Raw genomic sequence first — 17,802 nt, 5'->3', positions numbered from 1 at the left:
GAGAATTAATGAGTTTGAGTTTTCTTTTTCTTTTTTTGAAAAAATATTTTAAGATGTATATTCTTGATTTTTTTCATACTAGATTTTAAAGTCAAATTTTTTTCCATATCAAATCAAATCTGAATCCAAATTCGAATTTAATAACTATGCATACAAAAGAGAGGTATTAATAAGATGAAACTAAATGCTATATCAAATCGAATTTGATAACTATGCATATAATAGAGAGATATGATATTAATAGGATGAAACTAAATGCTAAGTTGAATGCGAATAAAAAAAAAAAAAAAAAAAACACTATACCGCCTCTAAATTTAAAAGTTAAAAACATTATACTGTCCATTCTCTCTCATACAGAATATTACATATTGCCAAGTGAGACACTAGTAAGATTGTATTTATGTTTCAAGTAACAGCGAAGTGAAATTATGGACCTTGACTTTCAAATTTTTTAATAGCTTGTCTATTTAAACCTCTTAACACTTTATATAGAGTCAATTAGCAAAGGCGAGGCTTTTAACATTTAAACTTATTTAAATTAAACAAAGCATTCGTATGACTTGAATTTTAAAAAATTAAATTTCTCAGATACTAGGACCGAAGTGGCAGTAACACCTGCGACGAATTTAAAGTTTGAAAGTGCATGGATAACACTTAGAAAAATGTAGAAAACGTACAACACACTGACAACCGAGGGCCCGGTAATGGAAAACACAAACAAGAGTTGAAGGGACATGTTCGACGAGGACAATGACAGGTTTTGTTGTGCATGATAGGATACAAACTGGCTCAACCACCTCTCTTTTTACGCTTCTCAACCTCCTCGATCCAATGAATGTCCACGATTTGAGCTAAGTCGTGTAAATATTGATAAACGTTCGATTTTTTTTCGGTGGTGTATTCTAGGGTTTGGTTTCAACTATAATTTTAGTAGTTATCAAGCATTTATGCTTGTTAAGAAATTTGGTGTGTAGAAATGAAGGTTATCAAGCATTTATGTCTGTTAAGCAATTTGGTGTGGAGAAATGAAGGACATTACTATTCAACAAAGCCAAATTTGAGAGAATGTGGTTGGATTTGATTTCATGAATTTCAGATTGATATTAATATTTTGATCTCACATTGTTTTGGTACTCTACAGTGTGCGCTACTAGTAATTGCAGTGAGTTGTGTCTATATTTGTAAATGTCTAAATGCATGCATTTGAGATTGGGATTAAATTTTACTGGGTGTTGCTTATTCTAAGTGAATGAATTTCTCATATTTTTTTAGTTAAATACAAGATTTGACATAGTCTCATAACTTTATAATTAGGATTTTTAATTCTCAGGTATTTAATACTATGCTTACAGTTCACTATTACTAATTATAAGCAATTTATTTCAATATGTATTGAATTTAATAAAACCCACTCTAACTAGAATTACATAATCCCACATAGGTAAGCCCATAGAGGTTTCACTCAATGAACCTCTAACATATCACGTGAGATCATGACATACTATATAATACCCCTAATTTGACTACATATTGGAAAATACCTCTAAAAATCACATTGTTTAACCCCTTACCAATACGAACCCAATACACCTTCCCAATTTAAAAAACCCATACTTGCACCAGTATAGTCCCAATTTATAAAATCCCTAATTGCACTAGATATTGTAGGTATCAATTTGTTTATTAATGTTTTTTATACCTCTTTATATTTTTTCATTAACTTTGAGCTTCATTTTTTATGCATGTCAATATAAAAACTCTTTACCCCTTAATATATGTTCAATATCTTATGTCATTTTTTCCTCAATATATATCACCCAATATGAATGCATGTGGTATGGTATTTCTCCCCCAATGGATCCCTCGTGGGTAAGCCAAGGAAGACACTCTAATTAGTGGGGCCTAGAAAATAGTGTTTAGAATGGAAATGTTGCTCGCTACTACAGAAAATTTGGAAGAATTTGGTTATGTATACAACGTAATAAGATTCTCATTAGAAATTGTTAGTTGTGGCTAAAAGTAGCATAGCTTTACCCATGTTAGTTTCACTATCACTGTTCATGAAGTCAAAATTGATACCTCATTTGTGCCCAATATTAGCTTAGCTTTTCCTACCTTGGATTCACTAGCACTCTTCATGTAGGCAAAATTGATACGTCATTTGGCCATACTGATACCACATTTGTACATACCGCTCAACTTCATGTATGACATTAAGAACTAATTTGTAATTAATTTTAGACTTCATCACAAGCATTTCTTTTCTCATCTTATTTGCATAAAAATTAACCTTAAGTTCACCCTTGCCACATTCCTTTCAACTCTTACTCTCTCAAAAAAGGGAGCATAAGATGTGAACATTTCTTTATTGGTTTGCTTTTTTCTCCACCTATCTCTACAAGAACTTCATGTAGATCTATCAAATCACTTCCACTAATCGTATCATTATCAATCATTGGTCCTCCAAATTGCTAAACAAAAGCACCACCATTGCTAGTACTTGATGGTGATAACTCATGACTGGGATGTGCTAGGTTCTTTTGTAGTGAACAATGGTCATGTAACACTAAAATTCCATTGACTAAATGCAAAGGCTATTATTACTTCCTATGGTTCCACATAAGCTTATCTTGAGGTATTTGTTTGCATGTTTTTCGGTGCTCCACTTCATATAATCAAAATTTGAATAAACTGTGACCAATGTCATAGATTTTGTATTTGAATTCTCTGAGAGTCTGCTATAACTTGACGAATAGGTTGCAAGTGTAACACCCTCATCGCACATCCACCCAATTAAACATTCGAACTGGGGTAAACATGAGATGAGAGGCTACTATGATCATATTTGACCACCTAGGTGACCTTAAGGAAGTGGAATCGATGGAAAATCACATACAACCATGCAACACCATCAACAGAACCCTCAGGGGATAAGTCAGCCACTCAGACAACCTGTCCCTAGTTCCACTATTGTTTTGGAGAATTTAAGGCTCAGTCACTCTCATGCTATGGGCAAGGGAGCGACCAAAGACCTAAATTTTCTCTCATAGGCCTCCTTTGTAATGACTATGGTCTAAAATTGCTAGTTATGTGCCAACGACACTGGGATTTGATCTAAAAATGAAACTACTTGTATTTGTTGTTCAAGGTATTCATTTTCATTAAATTATAAGTCCAAATTGTTATTCATGTATTGAAATTGAAACAAAGTGTTTTTGGTAAATTTCTGAGTCTTATGTGTGAAGGAGTGTTATTTCGTTTCACTGTTTAGCATATCAAATCTGAAAAACATAGCATGATATAATCACATAATATAACTCAGCAGTTGATAAGGCAGTTCACCCCTCCTGGGCTACATCTGTTGGGTCGAAGGCCCCTAAATGGGCATGTCCTTGCTCTTATTAGATGCTCGAATTGGTTATATAGTGATAAGAAAGCCTAAACAGGCAAAATAAGCTATGAAAGTTAGTTCAGAACACAGAAAATAGTCAAGAATGACTTTTGTTTCACCTCCAATGGCTAACCATAGCCCAATAAAGCTCCAACACTCCCTAGGCCCTCATGGCTCTCCAAGCTTCTTCACTGAAAAAGCACCTGAAGATGAGCTCTGTTGGATTTGAAACCTATACCATTGGCTCTAGAATGCTCAGAATACCCAAAATAAAAAAAAATAAAATCGCTCTAAAAGGATCTCCCTACTAAAAGTTATGACCTCCATAAGTTTTCTCCAGTTTGACCTAAAAAAACTCCACTAAATTTGGAGTAACTGCAGTTAGGCACGCTAAAGTTGGCAAAATCACCTAAAATGGCGGACTCCGCCAAGCTGACCGCTGAGCGTAACTGTTGGCTTAAACTGCGCATGTGACCACGATTCCTGGCAGCGGTTAAGGTCTGGCTAGCGGAGGTTAACGAAACTGTGGCATTAACTGTTACCGAGATCCCAGCTGCGACATGTGAACAACAACCTCTTTAACCGCGAGTTGGATTAACTGCTGGGGCTAGGTCTTGGTCACCGCGCTTTGGTATTATGGATAGGGGGTTGGCCCTTAGGGCTAGCCCCTTTCTGTGCCCAAATGAAACCTATTTAACATTTAAATATGCAATGTGACCTAAGGTTGGTAAGAACCAACGTATAGGCGGGTCGGTCGGGCCTGTGGGCTGGTAGCGCGGAGACCCGCGATCGAATCTTGCGGACTCTCAAATAATTTTTCCATAATAAACTTTGGTCTTGGGGCCACGTGGCGGCCTCTGGGCAGGCCATGTGGCATCCATCAATTGGCCAATAGGGAATATTTTGGGGAATATTCCAAGGAATATTCTAAGGAATATTCCCAAAATATTCTAAGGAATATTATTGGAATATTTTGAGGAATATTCCCAAAATATTCTCTCTTTTTTTTTTTTTTTTTTTTCAAGTCAACCCAAGTCAAACTGGACTTTTTGAAGGAATTTGTAAACTTCAAACTTGAATAACTTTCACATACAGTGTTGGATTTGAGTGTTGTTCATGGCTATAGGATCATTTCAACGAGGCCTATCTAGTCGTTCTAGTTTCAACCAATTCTAAGAAATTCAAAATTTGAGCATTTTTTCCACTTAGGACATGATCACCTGATCACACCTCCCAAATGGGAAGCTTTTGGACCCCAAAAGCTCTCTGATTACCGAAAATGAAGACGAGGAGACTGATTCTCCACTCTTCCAACCTTGAATAACTGAAATCTTCCCAAATTCATCAAATTGAGCTTCTCATTAAAAGATAAATTTTCCCTTGAATTCACTGACCGACCGTTGCTAAAATTGATTGAGTCATGATGCAAATTCTTGAAATTTTCAGAACAACAACTATATTTTGCAAAAAGCATACTGTTTCTACAATGGTCAAACTTCAAAGAAGACTTAAAATAAAGTTCACCTTGCCAACTGTTCACATGGCGAATTTTTGTTGAATGAGCCCTGCACTTGTGCTGAATCTTGACCAAGTTTTCTCGCCATACCAATCTGCCATTCTGAAACCAACATTAACCCATGCAGAAGTGTGTGCCCTCTTTGCTTGCGTGCTTTTCCTTATCAGGGAATCTTGCACCACTTTGCACCGATCGACACCAAAGGTATCTTGTGCAACCTTTTTTCATCTTCTTTCAAAGACGAAATGTTATCAGACTGAAACATATCATCATTTATATCAGCAATAATATGAAAAGGAAATTGTACAAAATCTTGTTGTTTAACCATCAACAAAGTCAGATTTTGACTTGCATTAACTAGCCTTTTCAATTGCCCTGCATGGACTAAAGAAGATTCTAGCTTCTTTTTATGTGCTCTCACAATGTACTCTTTTCCATCCTTGAACAAGTGATACTTATTCTCATGGCGATGGAAGATTGCCTTTCTGTCAAATAAATATGGACTACCCAACACAAAACTTATAATGTCAAGTGGTACTACATCTAGTTCAACCCAATAAACATAATGAGCTGTTATGGCGAAGTGCAAGATGCACTTCTTTGAGACTTGTAAGTTTGCATCCTTGCATATCCACCCAAGTGGATAAGGCTTTAGATGTGGAATTGTCTCAAGTTTTAGCTGTTTGACCAAGTCTTCTGAGATGAGATTAGCTTGAGACCCACTATCAAAATGTGTGTCTATCTTTGTGTAGTTTGAGATTATCCTCACATGAAATAGCTCTATCCTCCTCTTTTCATTTTGAGTTTCTTTGTGACAGTTTGATGTGCTAGAATTGGGATTTGTTTCTTGTATAACCTCTTTCCCCTTTATGTTCTTTAATACCATGGCGATGCTTTTTGTCTCATCACCTGATTCAGACCCTAAGTCATGTTCAACAGTTACTACAGTTTTTCCCTTTTCTTTTCTTTTGTCTTTGGTTTTATATTTATTTAGTTTCAGCTTCGGATGAATCTTCCAACATTAATCTTCATCGTGGCTTGTTTTTGAATAGTTCTTGCAGAAGAATTTCCCTTTTTCCTTTCTAGAGTTTGCAATCCTTTTTCTTCCTTTGCCTTTAAAATCACTACCCTCATTTCCATCAAAAGTGTTTTTCCCTCTGGTCTCTAAATGCGTAGCTTGCACACAAACTTCGTCTAGACTAGTAGGATTGAACATAAGGATAGTGTGTTTAAGGTCGCTGTGCAAACCACCTATATATTTCAGCAAAGTGTCTTGAATTTGTAAGTCTACCCCTAATAAGGGTGCTCTTCTCCTAAACTTTTGGGTGTAGTCTTGAACATTTTGTCCCTTTAGTTGTCTAAAACTTTGCCAATTCATTATAGCCTTTTGTAAATGAGCAAGAGGATAAAATTGCTCCTTAATTGCGGAAATAAATTCAGCCCATGATAAAGTAAGCTTACCATGTTTCTTAATTTCATCCTTGGTCTTGGCTTCCCACCATACCAATGCTGCTCCATCCATTCTTAAAGAGGCTAACTAAATCTTAGTGTTGTCATCATGCAAGTTCTAAATCCTTAAATAAACTTCCAGTTGTCTTATCCAGTTGTCAAGTTTCTCTGCATTGACTTCACCGTTAAACATGGGTAATTCAAATTTAACATCTAGCTTTAAAAAGGCACTTTTCCCAGAAGATTTAGGCTTATGAGGTTGATTTACCAAGGTAGAGGACGACAATGTAGAGGAAGAGGATGACGACAGAGATGGTGGATCACCATTTCCCCCATGTCCTTTCTTTAAATTATCATCACCATTCTTTCCTCCTGAAGAGCCCTCTCCTTCATTCTGATGTTTAGACCCTTCTCCAACCAACCTATCATTCCTTTCCTGGTATAATATTCTTACCATCTCAATCATGTCCAAAAAATCTTTTCTGAATACCCATTCTTCTTCTCTTGGATCCATGTCTTCAGGAACTTCTCCTCCCCTTTCAAACATACTTGAATCTTCTTTTAAGGCTATTGAGGGTGAATCAGAAGGTGCAGATAATGGCACCCTGGCCCTCCTTAGTTGAGGATTATCTTGTGCTCTAACCAATTGTCCTTTCCCTCTTTGACGTTTAAGCCTAGTAAGCATTAAAAACTTGCAAAACAATAAAAAATATCTTTGCACAAAACCAATACTCAAAACTTGAGCTCTGATACCAACTGATCTGAAATGAAACTACTTGTATTTACTGTTCAAGGTATTCATTTTCATTAAATTATAAGTGCAAACTGTTATTCATGTCTTGCAATTGAAACAAAGTGTTTTTGGTAAATTTCTGAGTCTTATGTGTGAAGTAGTGTTATTTCATTTTACTGTTTAGCATATCAAATCTGAAAAACACAGCAGGATATAATCACATAATATAACTCAACAGCTGATAAGGCAGTTCACCTCTCCTGGGCTACATCTGCCAGGTCCAAGGCCCCCAAATGGGCATGTCCTTGCTCTTATTAAATGCTCAAATTGGTTATACAGCGATAAGAAAGCCTAAACAGGCAAAATAAGCTGTGAAAGTGAATTCAGAACATAGAAAAAATTCAAGAATGACTTTTATTTCACCTCCAATGGCTAACCATAGCCCAATACAGCTCCAACACTCCCTAGGCCCTCATGGCTCTCCATTCTTCTTCGCTGAAAGAAAACCTGAAGATGAGCTCTGTTGGCTCTAAAACCTATACCATTAGCTCTGGAATGCTCAGAATACCCAAAATAAAATAAAAAAATCGCTCCAAAAGGATCTCCCTATTGAAAGTTATGACCTCCATAAGTTTTCTCCAGTTTGACCTAAAAAAACTCCACTAAATTTGGAGTAACTGCAGTTAGGCGCACTAAAGTTGGCAAAATCGCCTAAAATGGCGGACTCCGCCAAGTTAACCACCAAGCGTAACTGTCGGCTTAAATTGCGCATGTGACCATGATTCCCGGCGGTGGTTAAGGTCTGGCTGGCGGAGGTTAACGGAACCGTGGCATTAACTGTTACCGAGATCCTCGCTGCGACATGTGAACATCAACCTCTTTAACCGCTAGTTGGATTAACCGTTGGGGCTAGGTCTTGGTCACCACGCTCTAGTTTTATGGATAGGTGGTTGGCCCCTTTCTGCACCCAAATGAAACTAGTTTAACATTTAAATATGCAATGTGACCTAAGGTTGGTAAGAACCAACGTATAGGCAGGTCGGTCGGGCCTGTGGGCTGGTAGTGCAGAGACCCGTGATTGAATCCTGCGGACTCTCAAATAATTTTTCCATAATAAACTTCAGTCTTGGGGCCACGTGGCGGCCTCCGGGCAGGCCACGTGGCGGCCTCCGGGCAGGCCACGTGGCATCCATCGATTAGCCAACAGGGAATATTCTAGGGAATATTCCAAGGAAATTCCCAGAATATTCTTTTTAAATATTTTCTTCTTCTTCTTCTTCTTTTTTTTTTTCATTTCAAGTCGACCCAAGTCAAACTGGACTCTTTGAAGGAATTTGTAAACTTCAAACTTGAACAACTTTCACATACAGTGTCGGATTTGAGTGCCGTTTGCAGCTACAGGATCATTTCGACGAGGCCTATCCAGTTGTTCTGGTTTCAAACAATTCTGAAAAGTTCAAAATTTGAGCATTTTTTCCACTTAGGACATGGTCCCCTGATCAGGATTTGAGCTACTTTTTGAGGCCAAAAGGCCAGGCCACTGCCGAGAATGGAATGAAAGCTTAGAATTAAGTAAAGTATAGGGAAACAATGATGCAAAAATAAATAGTTGATCAAGGCCTTAACCAGACCCCTACTAGCTATGACAGGAATTTCATAAAAAATATTGTCAACATGTATCCTACAGGTGTAACCAACAAAATTAAGTGTAGGGATCTCTTAATTATATGAGAATCACCATGAACCATTGTTTACTCATGTCATTTGCTGCCTTATCACTTATTAGATCATAGACACAATATCCAATCAAATACAAGTAAAAACACACTGAGAGCAAAACATAGTTGCTGCCATAAAATGTACATATAACCAACATGATAGGAAAAAAATTACAATAAACATATCAACCCTAAAAATCCATATATACACTGGTACACTTACACATGAAAATGAATGGAATGAATTTCTGATTAATCAATGAAATGAACCAACCAGAGAGGGGACTACCATGTTCCACCCAACCATAGATTGGCTGAGACAATTTTCTCTCTTCAGCTAATCACCCCCATGCCATATTCCAAGCATGAATGTGGGACTCATAGAACACATAAAAAACACTAATCAATGTGGATGCCACCAGAGCTCTCCGCCTACACCGTGAGGAATTTGTGTGCCTCCTAGTCTCATAGGCTTTACTGTGCATCCATAATCTGATCCAGGGATTGTTAGGAACTACACCGAGACATACTCTCTAGGATTGACCATGTGTTTCATCCCAAAATCACTAGGCCCAACATAGAGAAAATCCACCGCTTGTCTTTACCGTATATTTCGCCATTCACCAACAAGGATTCCTAGGAACACCGAGGTACACAATATGGCTTTACCACAGCCCACAATATGGTTTAGGGGTTAATAGGCTAGTGGCTTCATGCATCCTTAGTTTGGTTTAGGGACCACTACCACCATGTGTTTTTCAATTTGGAGATCCACCCCACTTAGCTTCAAATCCAATCTGGCCATCCCACATAAATCGCATGAGAGAAACCATCTCATCAAAGCTATCAGGAAATGGCAAGGATAGGCTACAAAATACTGTTACACCTAGAAATCCCCATGCCATGGTAGAAAAAAAATGCATGGAATCCCATGCATGCCAAATCTAGCAAGGAAAATACACATGCAAGTCAATACCTGCAATGAAGTATTTTATAGCTGCTTGATCTTACCTTTTCCTGCTTGATCTTTGCTTCCTCTTGCCTTCTTTTCCTTTCTTGCTCCAATGCCAAAGTGCTCCAAGAAAACTTTGTGTCCAATAGTATGACAGAGAGAGAATAATAAGAGAGCTCCAAAGCTGAACCGACAAAAGGTTACCAACTGACCCTCATAAGCCTTTTTATGGATGAGGCCTATATTTTCTTAATTTTCCATTATTTTCCTTCATTTTCCTCCTCACATGAAACATGTGACCTTTCACCTCCTTTTTCTCCTAACTTCCATTATTTTCATAAATAAATGTGCCAAAAATGCCATTTTGCCTTTCCAAAGCCTTAGCCATAAACAATCAAATGAACACATACTAGGATGCATTGCCCACCATTTAGCTTGGAATATGTGTCCCATCATTCGTGGTATTTAATATATTTTTACATCGAATTTTCACCAGGGTTGTTACAAAACCCTCCCCCTTAGGGGAATACGCTCCTCGATGTTCAATAAAACCTATACCAACAAGAATGTTGAAAAAAAAAACATATTGCCCATGGAGCTTTATAACACAACTCATTGCAGTATTTATAATGAAATGCCTTCTCGAAAGAAAAACATCAAGAAAACATGACAATATAACAACCATACCTCGTAACGAAGCTTTATAACACAACTCATTACAATATTTACAATAACCAAATATACACATGCACATCTGCTAAACTATAAAATAAGAGAATACAATGTCTGCATCCCTAACAAGGGAATCTAGAGGCTCACACCTCCACCCTCAAAGTAATACCAAGGTTCACTTCCTTCCTAAGAAGTCTAGAATCGACTGCAAAGTCAGATATGCATCCAATATACATCACTATAATCCTGCGCTACTTATCCTCTTAGCGAACAATTATTGGCTCATTGTTCCATGGCACACTTCTAATGTGCATTTGATTCCACCTGGAAATGCTAATGACCAAAATAAATCCATTAGTGACCTTCCATTCTTTGCTACACAGTCTCTCAAGAATTCAATCACCCCTCCCATGCAATTGCTCACCTTCCAAGTTCTGCTGGCACCCCCATCTCGGGCAGTCCATCCCTTGGCAAGGCTTCCTCGCATCGGGAGATACAAAACCCAAGGGATACACCTGCTTCAAAACCATCACACTGGTCATAACATGCTCATGGAAATCAATGGACATTATTGGGTACCAGTTTCCCATAATGACCTTGCTCCTGGAGTACTCTACCAACACACTGCTGCATGTTCCAATTTCTTTTGCTGCTACTACCAATTCTTGCAGTCGATTTCAACCACCCAACCGGGCATGTTTATGCATTCCTGTACCAAGCACATAAATTCCATTATATTTAAAATAAATTCAAATAAATTCAAATCATACCTCATTGGTAGCTCGTCAATAAGGTACATTTGAAGTCTTGATCGCTTCTTGTCACAACAAGTCAAACTAGCATATTTGACCAAATAAACATGTATAAAAATATCACATCAAGTTAGCTCAAAACATAACCATCAAAATCATAAATCACATGTAACCATCATAAACTAGAATCATAATTCACATGTAATCCTGATATCCCATAATCATAAACCAGATGCATAATAAAACTAAAATAATATATTGATACTTATCCTTTAATCGATCCTTACTTCTGCCTTTATTCTTTCTGTACACACACCAGATCGGCTACCACACCCAACAAACAACCAATGCCTTCTCCTCAACCCTTGTATACATACACACAGTGTGCATCCCACAGATACAACCACACACGACATAAATCACCATGCAATACATGTACCTACATAGAATACCACACAACGAGTACACACGTTGCAATACCATGACTACATGATGCACATACATAATATTGCATGCCCATAAGACAACATGTATGACATATCCACACTACCACATTTGCACCACTACCATATGCACAATATGTACACAGTATCACCTGTACACTGCACCACCTACACAACATGTGCACATCATCACATGTACACGACAACACCTGCATAATGTGTACACAATGACACATGTACACCACACCACCTGTACAACGTGTATACAATACCATTGTACATAGTACTAAATGCATGACATGTACGCGACACCACATGTACAAAATGCTACATGTACATAGCAGCACATGCACACAACGCCACTTGTACAAAATGTACATAGCACCACACACACAAAACCACTTGTACAATCATGCAGAACACACCATATCTACATAATACCAATGTATCACATGCGCGCAACACCACTTGTACATAACACTACATATCCAACACGTACATGTCATCATCTGTACACAATACCACATATCCAACATGCACAAAGAACTATATGCACAAAAAGCCACATATACATCATGTGCACAATACAATATGTACATAGCACCACATATCCAACACTGCATATGCAATACTCGTACAACACTATATGTACCATCCTATACATAAAGTTGCATAAGAAACATGTACACATGCTATGTATACACAACACTGCATGTGCACAATATGGAAGATGCAACATGTACACCATATACAACGTGTGCTCAACAATAGTACCACACATCCAAAACCACATTATCTTTACCAAGCAACCTTGCTTCCAGTGTCTTATTGATGTCTTTCCTACCATTTCGCAGACCACACTGCTTTCATTTCACTGTTGTATCCCTCGGTATAACTTGTCCATAACATAAGCATAGGTATAATACAAACATACAATATAAATTCATATTCACATGATACTAACCTCATATTTTTGTCATGACTACTCTTCCCACTTGATTCCTCATAATCAGGGACCTCTTCCTATCATTCACTTGAGTAAGCAATCATTCCTCCACAAGCATGATCCTTAAAAACCCTGTCAAACAGTGACACAGATACATACATACATATATAATCATTAGCATAAAACAATCATCATCCTGTCAGAACACGACATACATACATACATGTATACGTATATAAACATCAGCATAATCATGATCATAAAATAATTACCATATATCAAGGTCAAGGTTAAGAGAACTTCCTTTATTCATGCACAACATGCACGACATTGAGAACAACAGTTCCCAACATAGCCAAGGCATCCAACACCTTAGATCCATTTACTTTACCTTTTTTGGATACCTTTCTAATGACTTTATGGCCACCGTCCATTTAGCACAATGGACCTAGCCAGTCCAACCAACTGTCATAGTCTTACCTTCCACTGTGATTACTCATACACCAAGCTTCATCCAAATCTTACATTACCTGCTGGGTACCACACAACTCTCTCCAAGCTCCATCAACTTTCCTCTTTCCCAACCAATTCCCAAGACTCAAGACATAAAAAGAAATACCAAGAAACAAACAAGAAGAAAAACCATGAAAACCAATAATAACACGACAGAACAACATAGTGGCATAGCTATGCACCATATACATACAAAATCACAAATCAAGCACAACAATCGCAAAAGACCAAAAGCACAAGACTAACAACAGACATCATGAATCAATCCCCATGGTTCCGAAGGAAAGCTCGACCTGAGCCTTCTTCGATATTTCATGGCAACCTCTCTTACCATGCAACTCCTACATTACACTGCCATAAACATACCAATCCTTTGACATATCCACCTGTAACTAAAGACTAGCTAATATACCTGTGAAGTACATGTTTATGAATATAGCACATGTCAAACAAAATCAAGGTTAGGAAGACTCCCTGTATGCAAAACACTCATTTGTTCAGAATTAGGGTTTCCAAACATAGCCAAAGAAATTCTTTCCCAATTCCTTTCTTTGACCTTTTCCTTCCTGCAATTGAGTGTTACTATGCACTGTCACATCACCCGACTGTTTGTTATATAAACACATCAACTATTTCCTTGTCACACTAATGCCAACATGCTTCCTGCAATTCTTCACACATGTCAACCACATGTTCCAAATATCAGGAAAATCATATATGTCAATTTGAAATCAACCTTTACCAAGACTAACAATCATATCATAACCCATAGTCAACTCATAGTGATTAGACATAATGCTACAACTATCACCTACTAGACTCAAGTACCCATCAACTGTCTCAACACATATGTATTAGTACAATCATCTTAAAACAAGACCATTTGAACACATACTCATATTATGCAATTCATCAAACATTCAACGAACTTGAAACATACCATGTTAAATAAATCAACTAGACGACATAATAGACACCAAACACTCAACACCAAATAGACGACATAATCAAGAATGAAGCACCAAGTATACTACATAAGAAACCTCATACTTTAGTGTATGTCAGGGGTGGATATCTTGTCTACACAATCAATCTAGTTAGCAAGATATAAATTTACAACATGTCAACTCAAACATAAATAAGATCATGATATCCAAAATAGTCACTAGCTAACATGTTTACATCATAACTCATACACCATTATCATTCACACATATGCAAAGTCAATCTAGATTAGTACAACACCATGTCACAAATATGTTGACTCATACCTGAATATCATAACCATAACCATCTGCATAGGCCAATCATAAAACCTAATCATCAAGCTAACCATCATATAACAACAAAAGTTAACCTATAACATACTCATCAACAACATATAACATGATCATCAAGTTATCTACAACATAAAGCAATAATAGCAATGCATACAAGCACAAATTACTATCATTCATGACTATTCGACACATGTGCATATGACTATACTAATCAGCTATCATCTATTAGGTATGTAACCATAACACCAAAGGACATGTACATAAACCTAATGTATATAAACCTAATGCATATAACAATCCTTAACTTACATACCTGCATGCCCAACATACAAACCTGTATGACAACATGCTCTTGCCTCGAGGTTCAATGCTACAAATTCACTCTAATGATATGTATCTCTTGCTTTACCTCATTCAACACATTAACATCATACCATACCAATAACACCATGATGACCTAAATTTCATACCATGACTTCATAGGCATGTTTGACCTACAATTCATGAATAACTATAACCAAGACCATACATGCATAACAACTCCATATAGACATATAACACATGAGTTCCAAACCATATACACATCATTCTAGATAGACTCTAGTCATCAATGCATGACCATATCAACTTCACAACCATGACCTCATGCATGACAACAACCATTACTCCATTGTATACATTGCCACATGCAACCAACAATATGCATAAGCAATGCCTAGCCAACTACACATACACATAAATGCATGTAGTCAAGCATAATCGATCAATTCTTGTAATCAACCTACAAGATTGATACATGTAATAAAAAAATTCAAGAATGTAACCTAACATACAAGGATGTAAGTAGGCAACATAAAATAAACATGTAAGCGACATATAATCCATACGCAACCAGTCACATACTCATGATAGATACATTCTAAAAGATCAATATCAAATTCTCCATAACAACCATACTACAACCATAATCAATCATCAGGAAAATGCAACAAGCACATGAAATGCAAGTGTAAGAGACACACATGCAACTGGCATGCATGCATGACCAACACACACCACTCATCCAATCCAAGAGTTGAACCATGCTATGATACCACTATGTAACACCCTCCTCCCACATCCACCCAAGTAACCATGCCAACTAGGGTAAACATGAGACGAGAGGCTACTATGATCAAATTCGACCTCCTAGGTGACCTTAAGAAAGTGGAATTGATGGAAAATCACATACAACCATCCAACACCATCAATAAAACCCTTAGGAGAAAGTCAACCACTCAGACAACCTGTCCCTGGGTCCCACTACTATTCTGGACAATTTAAGGCTAAGTCGCTCTCATGCTATGGGAAAGGGAGAGACCAGAGACCTAGAGTCACTCTCATAGGCCTGCTTGCCAACAACTGTGGTCCACATTTTCCTGTTTTGTGCCAGTGACTCCAGGATTTGAGGCACTTTTTTAGGCCCAACACCCAGGCCACTGACTAGAATGGAATGAAATCTCAAAATTAAGTAAATTATAGGGAAACAATGATGCAAAAGTAAATAGTTGATCAAGGCCTTAACTAGACCCCTACTAGCCATGACAGACATTTCATCAAACATATTGTCAACATGTAACCCACAGGTGTAACCAACAGAATTAAGTGTAGGGATCTCTTACTTATCTGAGAATCACCATGAAACATTATTTCCTCATGTCATTTGCCACCTTATCACTTATTAGGTCATAGACATAATATCCAGTCAAATACAAGTAAAAACATGCTGAGAGCCAAACATAGCTGCTACCATAAAATGTACATATATCCAGCATGATAGGAACAAAATTACAATAAACATATCAACCATCAAATTCCATATATACACTGATACATTTACACATGAAAATGGAATGAATTTCTCATTAATCAATGTAATGAACCAACTGGAGATGGGACTACCACTTTCCACCCGACCATAGATTTGTTGAGCCAAGTCTCTTTCTTTAGCCAATCACCCTCGTGCCATATTCCAAGCCTAAATGTGGGACTCATAGAAAACATCAAAAACACCAATCAATTTGGATGCCACCAGAGTTCTCCACCTACACCATGAGGAATTTGAGTTCCTCCTAGTATATTAGGCTTTACCATGCATCCACGGTTCAATCTAGGGATCACTAGGCCCTACACCGAGACATACTCTCTAGGATCTACCATGCATACCATCTCGGGATCACTAGGCCCAACGAAGAGAAGATCCACCTCTTGGATTTACCGTATATCCTGCCTTTCACCATCAAGGATTCGTAGGCCCATCGAGGCACATAATCTAGCTTTAACGCAACCCACAGTTTAGTTCAGGGATTACCAGGCTAGTGCCTTCATACATCCTCAGTTGAGTTCAGGGACCACTACCACCATGTGTTTATCTCTTCGGATATCCACCCCACTCAGCTTCGAATCCAATCTGACCATCCCACATAAACCACATGAGAGAACCCATCTCATCAAAACTATCATGAAATGGCAAGGCTCATCTGAAAATAATGTTACACCTAACAAAACTCATGCCATGAAAGAAAAAAAACACATGCAATCCCATGCATGCCAAATGTAGCAAGGAAAATACACATGCAAGTCAATACCTGCAATGAAGCTTGCTATAGCTACTTGATCCTACCTTTTCCTGCTTGATTGTTTCTTCCTATTTCCTTCTTTTCCTTTCTTGCTTGAATGCCAAAGTTCTCCAAGAAAACTTAAGTGTCCAAGAGTATGAGAGAGAGAGAGAGAATAATGAGAGAGCTCCAAATCTGAACTAAAAAAAGGTTACCAACTGATCCTCAGAAGCCTTTTTATGGATGAGGCTTCTATTTTCTTCATTTTCCTTCTCAGATGCAAGTTGTGACCTTTCACCTCCTTTTTCTCGTAATTTCCATTATTTTCATAAATAGTTGTGCCAAAAATGCCATTCTGCCTTTCCAAATCTTTATCCATTGCCTTTGCCAATTTAATTAGCCATAAACAATCAAATGAACACACATTGGGATGTATTTCCCACCATTTAGCTTGGAATACAAGTCCCATCATTCGTGGTATTTATATATTTTTACATGGATTTTCACGAGGCCTGTTACAAGAAGGTTGCAAGAAGGTTGCAAGAGGCCAGGACAGTGTTGACCAGAAAGTCGATGTTGAGGATGCCCTTTCAACACTCAAGGAAGCATTAGGTGGTGATTGAGATCACTCTCGAATCCCACATAATATATTTGGCTCCTATGTCAAAACGATGAATGTAACTACTATATTTGAAGGTGTCACCAAGTATGCATCTTACGATTTACAATAGAAGGTTGTCAAAATTCAAAATCTGCAAACCATCAATTCTAGAGTTACCTCATTACCACCTGATCTCCCACAAACTTTAAGCCTCTCGTTCTTGACAACAAGGATCGTGT

Source organism: Pinus tabuliformis, chromosome 1_1, assembly GCF_031772625.1.
Source record: "Pinus tabuliformis cultivar Carrire ecotype Pingquan chromosome 1_1, CPIR1, whole genome shotgun sequence".
In the NCBI taxonomy this organism is placed as follows: Eukaryota; Viridiplantae; Streptophyta; class Pinopsida; order Pinales; family Pinaceae; genus Pinus; species Pinus tabuliformis.
This window is presented reverse-complemented; position numbering follows the sequence as displayed.